At 42.7% G+C, this 15260-nt stretch overlaps 1 protein-coding gene across 3 annotated transcripts in view; it reads left to right on the forward strand.

Annotated features, from left to right (window-relative positions):
* Positions 1 to 15260, forward strand: part of LOC119656317 — a 193939-nt gene that overhangs the window by 74047 nt on the left and 104632 nt on the right. For 2 of the 3 annotated variants that reach the window (XM_038062765.1, XM_038062768.1), the window contains exon 2: positions 11139 to 11185. The gene's annotated coding sequence lies outside the window, so the exon portion shown is untranslated. Of the gene's footprint in view, positions 1 to 4848; positions 4999 to 11138; positions 11186 to 15260 lie in introns of those variants that run through there. The other variant, XM_038062766.1, reaches the window with a different exon arrangement.

Consider the following 15260-nt stretch of genomic DNA (forward strand, 5'->3'; position numbering starts at 1 on the left):
CGAATTTTCCATGGTGGATCTCTTTTGTCACTCAAACCAATAACGCGAAAGCGAATCTTCTGACCGTGCAATCTGATAGCCGCAACTGCACCACAATACACAAGTGATTGTAGTTGCAGCAGCGACATATCAGCACACAGTCGAGACGCAATCTCATCATTGATTTGAGATAGAATTCCCGGAGTTGCTGGAGATGCATAGAGCCTGGGAATACCTGGTCTATGCAAAGGATCCATATCCGAGAATTCTATACACGCTCTTTGGAATTCGTCCCGAACTTCAGCGGAAACCTCAGCTGGACGGTGGAGAAGAGTGCTTCGGCGAGTACTGAACCTGTTGCCTGCAGTGCGGCGTGGTGTTGTTGATGCCGCCGCCTCTGCCCCCATCGACTCTCGGTCACCAGTTTCCCCGATGACTTCAAGTCGAACACGTTCCCTGATGGTGGCCGGGATTGTGTCACTGCGAGTGATGATTATTATTATTATTCTCTCGAACGCAGTCAAGTGTTCACAATTTTTTTTTGCTAGGAACCCAGGACGCCGAGGAATACATAAGGACTGGCTTGTACAGTAAGAGCTTTAACCCTATGGTGAGACTTTCGAGCGGAACAGTTTTTGTAAGCTGAAATATAGGCTCTGTTGGCAGCCAACAACCGTGCACGGATTTCTTCATCATAGCTGTTATCGGTTGCAATTTTCGACCCCAGATAGGTGAAATTTTCAACGGTCTCAAAGTTGTAGTCTCCTACCTTTGTTGTTTTCATCTGACCAGTGCAATTCGATGTTGTTCGTTCTTTGGTTTTCGCCACTGACCCCACCATGTACTTCGTCTTCCTTCATTGATGTGCAGCCCAAGATCTCGTGCCACCTGCTGGACCTGGATGAAGGTATACTGTATATCTCGAGTTGTTCTTCCCATAATATCAATATCGTGAGCGTAGGCTAGTAGTTGGGTGGACTTGAAAAGGATGGTACCTCTCGCATTTACATCTGCATTAAGAATCACTTTCTCCAGGGCCAGGTTAAACAGGTCGCATGATAGAGCATCCCCTTGTCTTAGACCGTTGTTGATTTTGAATGGTCTCGAGAGTGATCCTGCTCCTAATGAATAATGCGGAGTCCGTTATCATTTGTATTTTTATGTAAACTATAGTTGCCAACGTATCGGCTGAATAGGGGCTCCGTCCCTGCTTGGCTGTCAAAATCTCCAAGTATACCTGGAACAGGCTTCGAGGATTCGTTCTACTGTCGCGTAGGGCCGTGAACGTTAATGAGGAATATATTTCTAAATTTGCCTTGCAAGCGCAGAGTGCATAGCCTTTCGCTTATGTTTTCAAATGCGACAACAGCAGGTTTCATTTTTTGGTTGACTAAGAAACCTATTTCGAGCACATGATTTTCTTTATGGCCACTATAATATATGGTGTAGTGACTCTTCTCCAACGCATCTCCTGTAACGCTGTTACATCAGCTCTATATTGGAACAGGGTATCGACTAGCTGCTTGGCAGCTCCTTCTCTGTACAGGGAGCGCACGTTCCATGAGAAAACACGCAAATCGTTATACCTTTGTATATGTCGGGTTCGTCGTATTAAATTCCATCCTGTCCGAGGCTGTTGTGGCTTCGTAACAGGTTGTTTTCCGTGTAGGGTTGTCAGCCCTACCCAACCCCCAACCTGGAGGACCAGTTGGTACAATTTGTCCCGTTTTTAGGCGCGGGAGACTCGCCTTCATCCTTCTCCGTCTGCAGCTTTTCATCAAGAAAGAGCTCCCAGCGGTCACCACGTGGAGGTGGAGATAGGGTTTGGTAGTAGAGCTGTTGGTGTTGGTTCAGCAGGCATTTCCCAGGTTTTATGCTCCATCGTGGGTACCAATCCACGTTTCGCCCCGGGACCTACACCACCTTTGACCAGCAATTATAGAGGTATCACGTTGCTGAGTACCATCTATAAGATATTCTCCACTATCTTGCTAGGCCGGATAGCCCCATACGCCCAGAACATCATTGGCCCATACCAAAGAGGCTTCACTCCAGGCAAATCAGCAACAGATCAGATTTTCTCTCTGCGGCAGGCGATGGAAAAACTGTTGGAATATGGACAACAGTTGCACCATCTGTTCATCGACTTTAAAGCCGCCTATGATAGCATAGCCAGGGTAAAACTGTACACGGCCATGAGAGAATTCGGTATCCCGACGAAATTAATAAGACTGACTAGGCTGACGCTGACCAATGTGCGAGGCCAGATAAAAGCAGCAGGATCACTCTCAAGACCATTCGACATCAACAACGGTCTACGACAAGGGGATGCGCTATCATGCGTCCTCTTTAACCTGGCCCTCGAGAAGGTGATCCGTGATGCTGAGGTGAATGCAAGAGGTACGATCCTCTTCAAGTCCACCCAACTACTGGCCTATGCTGACGATATCGACATCATGGGAAGAACCACCCGAGACGTTCAAACTGCCTTCATCCAGATCGAGCAGGCGGCGCGAGATCTTGGGCTGCACATCAATGAAGGCAAGACAAAATACATGGTGGCAACGTCAGCACCGAAGACGAATCAACCAACAACATCAAACCGCACTGGTCAAACACAAGCACGAACAAGAATAAGGATAGGGGAATACAACTTTGAGACCGTTGACAATTTCTCCTATCTAGGGTCGAAAGTCACAACCGATAACAACTACGATGAGGAAATCCGCGCACGGTTGTTGTCAGCCAACAGAGCCTACTTCAGCTTACAAAGACTGTTCCGCTCGAAACGTCTCACCATAGGGTCAAAGCTCTTACTGCACAAGACTATGATCTTGCCAGTCCTCATGTATTCCTCGGAAACTTGGGTTCTTAGCAAGAAAAATTGCGAACTCTTGGCCGCGTTCGAGAGAAGAATCCTCCGAAGAATTTTTGGCCCCCTACATGAGGATGGACGATTCCGTAGCCTACACAATGACGAAATCTATGAGCGATACCATGACCGTCCGGTTGTGGATAAAATCCGGCTCAATAGGTTACGGTGGGCGGGTCACTTAATCCGTATGGATGAAGATGATCCCACCCGGAAAGTCTATAAGGGCAATATCTATGGTAGGAAAAGAAGACGAGGCAGACCCTGCCTAAGATGGAGCGATGGCGTAGGCCAGGACGCCAGACAGCTTTTAGGGATATCGAATTGGTGGACCTCGGCGCAAAACCGGGATGTCTGGAGTTCCTTATTAAGGCAGGCCTAGACCGGATACCGGTTGTTGCGCCGTTGATGATGATGATGATGTCCGAGGCTCCTTCAGTGGCTCTGTAACATTGGTTTTCCGTGTAGGGTTGTCAACCCAGCCTGGAGAACCCGTTGGTACAATTTGTCTCGTTTTTAGGCGCGGGAGACTCTACAGGTTCTCATTAAAAAAGAACTCCCAGCGATCACTACGATGCTGTTGTTGGTGTTGAGATAGGGTTTGGTAGTTGAGCCGTTATTGTTGGTTCAGCAGGCGTTTCCCAGGGTTTATACTCCATCGTAGGTACCAGTCCACGTTTCGCACTGAGACTTCCTTTGACCGCCCCTTTGCTGCTACTTCTCTAATTAGTTACTTCGTTTATTTTCGAGTTGTGGAAAGTATTGGAGTTAAAATGGTATTTAACGACTCTTGAGTATCACCATTGAAGCAAGAGTTGACAAATTTACCAGAAGAGATCCTCAATGTTGACCATAGTCAACATGGATGATTTGATCATTCCCAATATATAGATTATTACAAAATCCAAGAAAGTGTCGTTCTTAAAACACGTAGTCACAACGAAGGCCTCCTGATTTGGTGAATGCTATTTCCCTTATCTTTCAACAGCAATCTGCGTCATAATAGCGTACACAAAACTTGTTTACGCGCTGAACACTCCCCCATGCAGAGGTAATGACGCCAGCACAATGGCAATCTTACAATAAAAACCAGAACGTCACTACAGATTTTGATTCGTCCGTTAAGATTTGGTGCTATTCCAACCCGCTTTGAGCCAAATACTGAAAGCAACAATATCTATTCTCTGCCCAGCCCTCACCCATTACCGCTGCCACATCATCTTTTCGAGGGGAATTTTCTTCTAAAAATTGAATGCAATGTTTTTGGTAATTAGCCAAAAACCCGCTTTTCCCACATAACTCTTCACATTAATGAAGAGGACAGCCAAAGATTTTCACAGAAAAAATTCGAGTTTTTCATAGTAACTCATGGGTGGATCATGTGCGCTGTAGTGGTCTATTCGCCCCACGAAAATGGTGATCGTCCATTCGCCGGGCAACCGGTCAAAAATTTAGTATATTCTGGTTAAGAAATAGCTTTGCACATCTGTGTGGCGTTTAGTTTGAAAGCGATCAAGTGCTTGGCTCAGTTGTTGAAATTAAGTGAAACAGATTCGTCAGATTTTTCCAAATGGACGAATCGCGCGACGCGTGACCAATTTGGGTAGCTTTCGAAATCATAGAAAATTTTCAGTGAATTTTGATGGTTCGTTGGTTTTTATATTAATTGTGTCTGGAAGTAAGCGCTTTTGGCAGTAGAAAAAGATAAATATTTGCCAAATCGTAGAGAGTGTATTGAAAAATTTGGCGACTTTTTTTTGAAATGGTCGGTCTATAGACAAATCGTCTCATAAGTGCAAATTGTGGAATGCAGCAAAAATTGTAATTTATGTAATTCTGAAATCCTAAAATCTATACGTTGAGGCCAGTGGAATTTTCGGATCGGAAATATCACATACGGATTTCCTGCCCGCTTTCTTGTCAACAGTGATTTCGAGAAAAAAATTTCTAAGGATCAAAGTGGAAGATTTTAAAGTATTCGCATAGATGAGTGGTTTAGGAGACACGTGGATAAGTTCGAATATTTAAAAAGAGTGCGCAAAAGTGTTATAGAGATCATACACTATCAAATGAAATTTAACGGAATACCAGGATATTCTAATGTAGAAACATCCTACTGATGACAACTTTTGACGATAAGATTGCAGGTAAACTAATTGGGCCGTTGCTAGGCTGAAGAACAGACTTTCTATTAATTTTCAAAACTTCTCTACGAAATGTTGGCACTCGTCGCAAAGAGCAGTGTTCCCCCTTTTCAGATAGCGCTGGGCGAGTAATCTTATGTATCACCATCTCAGCTTCAATATTAGAATGAATCATTTTAGCCGGATCTGAAGCGAAAATTTCGAATACCCTCGTTGTTGGCATTTTTATTGGCCCATATTTTTGAAATTTCCTTCATTTTGCATTGTTTAGACGTGGATTTTTTATTATATTATTGTTGGCAGCTGGTTGAAACAGCTGTAGCAACTGAATAAGTGCTTCAGTGGATTCTCAATGCGCCCGTGACAACGTTCGTGCAACTCGACGTCTCGAGTGTAAGATCAATTGCATTTCATTGCATTTTGGGCATAATTAAAAGCTTTTTTGGCATTTTATATTGCCAATGCGAAGTTGTTGATAGAAAATGTTCAACCTGTTATATGCGATTAAATGTAGCTTAAGGGGACGTTACGGGTTTAATTTTTGTCAAAAAAGTTATTTTTTTTGGCGCCAAAAACGCAAAAATTTCAAAAATTGCCGCCATTTTGTTATTTTTTGGCGAAATTTTTTTGATTGTGGTTCATTCTTTCGAGAATTTCCTGCTGATTAAAACCCCATTTTTTGTTTGTTTTTTTTTTGACTTCTCAGTACCCAAAATCAACCACGCCTTCAATTTTTGACATTTTATTAAAAAAAAATTGTAAAAAACAAAAACCAGGCTGGAAAATTCCTTAAATCCTTTTTTTCTAAACTTTAACATTATGACAATATTTATGCAAAATTTCATCCAAATATCTGTCTTATTTTCTCAAAAAACAAATCGTTTGAAAAAAACCAAAAAATTGATATTTGAACCTGTCATGTCCCCTTAAATGGGAGCCAATAATGTTCCTGAATTACCTTCCAAATGGCAAGACATATAAACTACGTTAAGTACTAATTTAATTTTATTATTATTCACTTGCAGAATCCATCATATCATTCATTTTAAAGACTTCTTCATGTTTATGTATGGTACTGTGTGGATAATTGAAATGCCAATGTTTACTTTAGATGTTACCTAAAAGTACATTTAATTTGCAGCCACTATTTTTAAGATAATTGGATTGAGAATAGTATACTCAAGTTTTTGACGCAATTCACTATCGAATTCAATTGACGACAGCATTATTTACAGTTCGTACAAAGACAAGATAGTAGAACTCAGTAGCTTAGATTGCATGAGGACAGAGTTTGATCCAAAAACAAATATTAAATTGTTGATTAACACAACATGCTTTTGCTTTGGTCGGGATCTTATGATTTGTTTTGTGTCACGCTCAGAATTTTTAGCCCGATTGAAGTCCAAATTATACGATTTGCAAGATAACACAAATACTAGCTTGCTCAATTAGTTTTACGGATCGATAAGATAAACACAATTCTACGGTTTGAAATACACTTTATTATTCAGTATAGTCTCCGTGAACATCAATACACTTGTTTCAACGAGATTCCGATTTCTGAATTCCGTCCTCGGTATAAGAATCTGAAAGGGCTGCAAAATACGTTTCCACAACGGTTATAACCTCATCATTTCAAGAAAAACGCTTTCCACTCATAACTTTTTTAGGTCTGGAAGCAGACAGAAGTCGCTAGGGGCCAAGTCCGGTGAATAAGGTCGATGTTCCAACAATTCGAACTTGAATTCAAGGATTTTAAACGTTGTCAAAATGCTCTTGTGACAGCGTTCATTTCCTGACGAAAAGGCATTTTTTCTTCTGCAAACTGCGTGTTTTTTTTACACAAACAATTGGAAACGGCGTTTTGGGTATAAGGCTTTGTGTTCATTTTATGTGGGAAACTCTCTATGAACGATTTTCCATTCGTACATAGCTTCTTCTTTTTCTTCAGCCTTTGTCCGGTTCACAAGCGGGGTCGGCTCGTAGTGATCGGCTTCGCCATTTGGCTCTATCGAATGCCTGATCTGGGTGCAATCTCGAGGCTTTCAAATCCCCATCCAGCGTATCAAGCCACCGTTGCTTAGGACTGCCTTTTGGTCGTTTACCATCGACTTCGATGTTCAGACCAATCTTGGCAAGTAAATTCTCGTTTGCACGAACTGTGTGACCATACCATCGAAGACGCCTCTCACGCAACTTTTCCACGATCGGTGCAACCCCATAACGATCGCGGCTATCCTCATTTTGGATGTGATCTAAACGTGTGACGCCACTAGTCCAACGTAGCATCTTCGTCTCCATTACCGCAAGACGCCGTTAATTGTCTTTTCTAGTCGGTCAACACTCAGAACCATAGAGAGCGACTGGGCGGACGACATTGCGGTAAATTTTAGATTTGAGACGTTCGTTGATACGTCGATCACAAAGGACACCAGTTGTGGAACGCCACTTCATCCAGGTTGCGTTAATGCGTGAAGCAATTTCATAACGCAGTTCTCCATAGGCTGATAGCGTTGACCCGAAGTATTTAAATCGCTCAGTTCTGGGCAGATCACTGCCGCTGACAGTGATTGTGCCTGTTTCATGGGGATCGGTCGTCAAAAATTCAGTTTTGTTTAAATTCAATCTGAGACCGTGTTGCATGAGGCGATCATTCCATTTTTGAACAAGTTGCTCGAAATCATTTTTGCTATCAGATGCTAGGAAAACATCATCTGCATAAAGCAGTGTGTAGGGCGCTGGATGTTGGATATCCTGTGTGACGGTGTCCATAACAAGAACAAAAAGGAGTGGTGAGAGGGCGCTTCCTTGATGAACACCAACAGAAACACGAAGCGGTTTTGATACACCCGTCATACTTCGAACTTTACTTTTCGGATCGTGGTAGAGCAATTGAATCCAGCGCACGAGTTCTTCTGGCACGAAGTGTTGTCGTAAAGCATACCAGATGAGTTCGTGTGGTACACGGTCAAACGCTTTCTCTAGATCCAGAAAGGCAATGTAAAGAAGGCGATGCTTCTCACGGTGTTTCTCCATGAGTAACCGCGCAGCGTGTATTGCGTCAGTAGTTCCGCAGTTCTTGACAAATCCAGCTTGATTCACGGTTATTTCAACGATTTCGCGAATACGGTTGTCAAGAATGCGTTCAACAATCTTCATGGTATGAGAAAGTAACCGGATCGGACAGTAATTTGAACATTCTGCTGGGCTACCTTTCTTTTTCCATATTGGAACAGTGGTACTTTCTTGCCAGTCAGATGGTGTTCTTCCTTCCTGAATAACCCGGTTAAAGAATTCACTGAGCCACAGTGTTGGGTCCCAGCTCTTCGCTTTCCAGAGCTCAGATGCGATGTCGTCAGGTCCTGTTGCTTTCCCCGATTTCATTTGTTTTATTGCCTCCTCGACTTCAGTTGCGCTGACTGGTGGAACTGCTCCAAATGTCGGCAATGATTGTGGAAGTGGAGGATGAGCAAATTCTTCAGTTGAAATCTTCTCGAAGTATTCTCACCATCTATCCGTTGCGGCTAGACGGTTGGTAAGCAAAGTATCGTTCTTGTCATTAACACAACAGAAGTGTTCGATATCCTGTGTGCGTTCATCACGGCTTTTAGCAAGTCGATAAAGATCTCTCTCGCCATCCCGAGTGTCCAGTTTATCGTAAAGATTTTTGAAGTGGTTCGCTCGGGTGACAGCGACCGCTTTCTTTGCTTCCCGGTTGGCATTCTTATAAATTTGCCAATTAGCAGGCGTTTTATCGTCGAGAAATTTGTGGTAGAGGCGTTTCTTTTCACGGACCATCACTTCAACATCATCATTCCAAAGCCAAGTATCTCGGTTGATGTACCGCTTACCCGGCTTGGTGACCCCGAGGGTTGCAGAGGCCGCTTTGTGGATCGTGTCTTTCATTTGGTTCCATGATTCTTCCACATTCGTAATGGTTGGCAATCGTATGAGTGAGACCGTTTCTTCTTTCTTCTCACCAAATCGCCACCTTTTAATGCGTCGCGGGCCAGTGCGTTCCTCACGCTGTTTTATCGGTGGCTTAATTCGCAGGACGGCAATCAACGGCCGATGTTGAGGTGCGATGGTCTCATAGTGAACGACTTTGCAATCAGTGACAGTGGTAAAATGTTGGCGTCTTATGAGAATATAGTCGATTTGCGTTTTATTGTTCCCACTATAAAATGTGGGAAGATGAGACAATTGTTTGATGAACCATGTATTCATAAGTACAAGGTAATGGGTGTCCGCAAAATCGATTATACGCTCGCCACCTTGATTGCGTGCTCCGAACCCCTTTCCCCCATGGCACCTGTTACCGTCTGCCTTTTCACCCACATGATCATTAAGGTCGCCGGCAATGATTATGTAATCGTCAGCAGGCACGTGACAAGTCTTTTCATCGAGAAGTTGCCAGAAGGCATCTTTCTCGGCATCAGGTCGACCTGCCTGTGGTGCATACGCGGTGAAGAAGTGAATAGTGCGTTCAGCTGATATAATGGTGAGCTTCATCAGCCGATCATCAAATCGTTCGACTTTTTTAATGGCATCACGGAAACCCTCTGAGATGGCAATGCCAACACCATATTGAGTGTGTGGGTTACCAAAATAGAGAAGTGTGTAGCCACCTTTACCGCGTTCGCGTTCAATGTCACAGCTTTTGGCACCAGACCATCGGGTTTCTTGCAGAGCGCAGATGTCAATGCGCCTTTTCCAAAGGGCTCTTGCGAGTTCGTCGGTCTTTCCAGTTAGGGTACCAACATTTAGCGTGCAGACACGTATTTGTTTTGTTCGTTGTGTGCGGACTAACTTGCTTACGTCCTGACGCCGTCCATGCGTCAAGAACCCTTGCCCATTTCTCGACAGGACCGGGGCCCGTCCTGCCGCGTCGACTGAGGTGGACGCCCTAGCATTTCTCCGAGGCTTGTGACTCAATCCGATCATGTTTGTAACGACATTGGATGCATTTTCTTGGTCGACCTGTCGCGAGGCCTGTCACCAAGAGAGATCAGGTAGGATTTAGGATAGTAGAATAACTCCAACTATACTCTATTTATCTCTTTCCCTGATCTCAGCATTTTATTTTTGTCTTACTGAGGATAGTACAGAGTATGTTGCCTCAAACCCTCCTCCTTTACCTGGGCTTGGGAGCAGCATACTATGTTAATAGCATGGCGGAGTTATTCGTACATAGCTAAGAATACAAAATATTCCGTCATAATTCCAAGATACACCTATGTATATACATATCGACGACATAAATTTATTGGTTGGGTAGGTTCTGAGAACGCGTCCTGTTTCACTTTTTGAGGTCGACATTTTATGTCCTACATCCCCTACGTTTCAACCAATATCAGAAATGAGATCAGTTGCGAAAAGTACTAATTGAGCCCTTTCATTTGATACCCCACGTGACCATGTTCCGTGGAAAAGTTTACACCCTTTCGCATGTATGGTGAGCCCCCTTCAACCCAAAATGCATTTAAAGGGACACACAGACCACAGGTTATCACCAACCACAATCTGTTTAGCCGTTTCTGAGTAAATCGGATGTCACAGATAGACGGGCAGACAGCCATTGAACCGATTTTAATAAGGTTTTGTTTCACATAAAAGAAGAGGAAATCCTTCCTAAGCGAATACCGTAGTAAACAATCCTATACATTCTCGTGTAAAAACTGCATTGATAGCGTAGCAGGGTTGATTCCTGGTTATCAATGTCAAAAAAAAATTTAAAATTCAAAAATTCAAAAAGTTGGTGCAGATTGAAAGCTCGAAACCATGCAAAATACACTGCTCCCTCGATATAACTATACTATAACGCAATATATATAATAACAGTAGCATTTATCCATTGTTAATATCCTAAACTTCAGGTTTCATCAAATATTTGAATATGCTACCGCATGAATGCCAAATTTCACAAATTATTTCAGACTAAAAATATTTTAATTCTCCTTTGACGACGTCGATTGCTATTTTCATAAATAAGTACTCGATTTGTATTTCTTAAAAATAAATATAGATTTTTTTCAAGAGAAATATTGCTCATAAATAGATCTTTCAACTTTTTCGCCATATTTTCTATTTTTTTGTTTATATTATCGTAATTAATATCTCTTCTCATTTCTGTTGTTTTTCAGATGGTAGCGACTTTTTAATAGCGGTTCATTCAAAGCCTTTTAATGAGGTAAGAAAGTGGTTATATTTTTAAGCTAAATTTGGTTTTTATTGAGAGTATCTATATCTTATTTTTTATTTTAATATTTTCAAGCTAAATTTGATTTTCTGAGAATATTTATGTTCACGTTTTCATTCTACGTTTTATTTACCTAATATTTAACATCTCCAAGGAAATAATTGATTTGATATTTGCTTTTCTGTTCGTTGTCATTGGTATATGTTTTCGCCTTTAAAAAAAATACAATATAAAAACGAGGGCATTTTCTCCTTACTTTCAATGATGATGCATTGTCCAAAACGGTTGAAAGATAATCCCTCGATATCATGCTCCTGGTTCGAATCTCGGTTGGGTCATATACGTTTATCTTCGTGGTAGTCCAGCTGCTATAGGCTGGTGTTGTTGTTTGGTTTTGCTTCTCTCCTGGTCTCCGGCAGGCTAACAGTCCAAATAGGACCCGATACTACCCACGAAGTACACCGACAGGACTGATGGCAGACACTTAGCCTATGTTGCCAGAAACACTATCGTTTATGGCTAGAGAAAGGATAAACACAAATTTATTAAGTTAGATTCTTTTTTGGTTAGCTGATACATTTGCAAACACATGAGTGTCAGAGCCTGCCCGAGCAGACGGGACGGGAAATGCAAGCTTGTCAATATTAGTCGTTAAGCTTTTGGGATTATGAACGTTTAGTCCTTAACGAGTTGCATTCGTAAACTTGATAATAATATGAATGAATGACGAAAATTCATTTTAGGTTTTAGTGTATAGTCGGTGAGATCAGGAACATAGGATGTATTCTAATTTTAGTCGGCATGAGTGGGGCACCAGAGGATTTTCAGTGACTTGAAACAGGGGTCGGAAACCAGGGCATATATTTGGCCCACTAGGTAGTGCGAACGCAAAGTTTGATTGAGTAATTGACAAGACTGGAGGGAGTCTGTAATGATAGCATCCTTCTGCTCACTCATCCTTGATGGCCTGAAGGACAGGAAGATGTTCAGGCGCCAAAACCCACCTGACATTCAAGGAAAAGCATGAGATCTGGGTAATGTCGGGATCAACCAACTCGCCTGAAGCCAGCTTCCGACGCCAGAAACAAAAAAACCTTTAGATTTAAGGCCATCGGCCAATCTACCACAAGCAGCCGCCACGTGGGCCCTGCCACAGGTTCCTTCCAAATTATAAGACAAGATGACCTGAATCTTATTTGAAATCACGGGAACTTCATTGGGAACTACAGTGTCAAACATGCTCCAAAAAGGCTTATAGATCGAGGACAAATTATAGGTTTTAGGATTCCTTCAACTTGAGAAGTTCTTTGGATGCCAAGAGAGGATAGAGTGGGGGCTCCTTAGTCAAAGCAAAAGTCTGGTACAAGAGAATGGTTCTGGTCAGTCCCACGTATCTTCCCACAATGCAAGTAGATATAGAGTTAAGCTCATTTTCAAAGTATGTAGGCGGATTCATGATGGACGTAGTTCCATACTCTAAGATAGGCCTTACCACCGATCTATAGAGATTGATCACCTTCTGAGGAATGAGGCTCCAAAAGAGTCTTTAACTTTTTCGGGAGTTCAAATGATCTCTGACCGAACAAGTCCTCGTTATCTCCCTGCCTAAGAAGTTGATGGACTTGGCATAAGCAAGCGTGTGATTATTAACTTTAGAGAGCACGGGTGTGACTGCTTCGCTTTAATGATATAGATTGGGATTCGGGCATTCTTCACAACCAGAACCTGCTCATCCCCCCCCCCCCACTTTAGCTATCGATATGTGCAACATAAAGTCATTCATGCAAGCATATGTAGATTTGCCGTAATAACTGGTCGTCAGGACTTTGTATTCATCAATGAAATTATTGATACGAACCTGGATTATCGAATTTAATAGTTTGGCAATCACATTATGGTAATGAGTGCGATAGGGCGGAAACTCGTCAAAAGTTCCCTAAGAGGTTTAGGGATGGGTACTACTTGAATAATGGACCAATCCTCCGGTGGGATCAAATTGGACCAGATCAGGTTAAGCCCCTGTTGCAAAATCGAGTGAGCTTCAGGCACCAACCAGCGTACATATTGATAAGTGATGTTGTCAGATCAGGGGCAGAGGCACGCCTGTGCTTGAGAAAAAAGGCACTAAGTTCTTATGAAGAGAAGGGCAGAGACACTGTGGGATATCTGAGGACATCAGGAACAGAGAGAGAGAGATATAGGGAGCTGTATTGCCCAGCTAGGTAGCCGAGATATTCCACATTCTACCTAGGATCCCAAGTTGGGGGCCTGTCACTAAGATAGCCACGGAATCTCAACATGGATTTCCAGAAGGACGTAACATCTTTTGACTTTGCTCAGACCAAATTTCATACCAACACTTCCGTTTAGCGTTCGCAACCACTATCCTTCACAGTCCTTTGGCCTCCTCAAAGGAGAGAATTTGTAGTGTTGGACCTAGTCCTAAAACGCCTATACGCGATTTGTTTTCTTTTAAAGTAAATTTTAAGCTCTGAGGTACACCACTATTAATATGTCAAGTGTCAGCATCAGGGCGTAAAACTAAGTCATCTTTGAATGCAAACACCTCAAATCGGTACTAACTTCTTTCCAGTTACGTTCCACATACGTGTCCATATCATCAAGATTGCGAAGTCAGAGTACGCGGATAAGCGCGGAAGATAGGTAATTATGTCCTCTGAAAGCGTGACACGTTTTGATCACATCCGAAATGAGGATATCCGCGATCGATATAAAGTTCCATCGATCGTGGAAAATTACGATAGATGCGTCTTCGATGGTATGGTCACGTAATTCACGCTAACGAGAATTCACTTGCCAAAATTGGTTTGAGCATCGAAGTCGATGGTAAGCGCCCAAAAGGCCGGCCGAAAGAACGGTGGCTTGATACTCTGGGGGTTTAAAAGCGTCGCGATTGTGTCCAGATCAGGCATTCGATAGAGCCAAATGGCGAAGCCGATCACGAAGAGCCGACCCGATATGGTAGAACTAAATGGTGAAATCGATCACGATGAGTCGAACCTGCTTGTCAAAGGGACAAAGGTTGTTTCGACAACAGCATAACAAAATATTTCCTGGTGGAACTTTTCACTCTTGGTAATTCGAATATGCAAAAAAAAGGTTGTCAAAAATGTTTTTTGGGGCTAATGTCAGTATCGCCTCTATTATTATCATATCTAGAATATAACCTTTTAATTAATTATTTGACTTGTGGCTACATGCTGCTTTACGTGACCCTTGAGTTGTTAGGTATGATTCAGGACAAAAGTGGTCCTTTCGTTTAGTTATTCAGTTGAATAATTTCCAAAATATCCCATTGCTAAATATCATGTTCTAACTGCAAAAATGATCTCGAGCAACTTGTTCAAAAATGGAATGATCGCCTCATGCAACACGGTCTCAGATTGAATTTAAATAAAACTGAATTTTTGACGACCGATCCCCATGAAACAGGCACAATCACTGTCAGCGGCAGTGATCTGCCCAGAACTGAGCGATTTAAATACCTCGGATCAACGCTATCAGCCAATGGAGAGCTGCGTTATGAAATTGCTTCACGTATTAACGCAACCTGGATGAAGTGGCGTTCCACAACTGGTGTCCTTTATGATCGACGTATCAACGAACGTCTCAAATCTAAAATTTACCGGAATGTCGTCCGTCCAGTCGCTCTCTATGGTTCTGAGTGTTGGCCGACCATAAAAGACAATGAACGGCGTCTCGCGGTAATGGAGACGAAGATGCTACGTTGGACTAGTGGCGTGACACGTTTAGATCACATCCGAAATGAGGATATCCGCGATCGTTATGGGGTTGCACCGATCGTGGAAAAGTTGCGAGAGAGGCGTCTTCGATGGTATGGTCACGCAATTCGTGCAAACGAGAATTCACTGGCCAAGATTGGTCTGAACATCGAAGTCGATGGTAAACGACCAAAAGGCAGACCTAAGCAACGGTGGCTTGATACGATGGATGGGGATTTGAAAGCCCCGAGATTGCACCCAGATCAGGCATTCGATAGAGCCAAATGGCGAATCCGATCACGACGAGCCGACCCCGCTTGTGA

This window comes from Hermetia illucens, chromosome 4 (genome assembly GCF_905115235.1).
Source record: "Hermetia illucens chromosome 4, iHerIll2.2.curated.20191125, whole genome shotgun sequence".
NCBI lineage: Eukaryota > Metazoa > Arthropoda > Insecta > Diptera > Stratiomyidae > Hermetia > Hermetia illucens.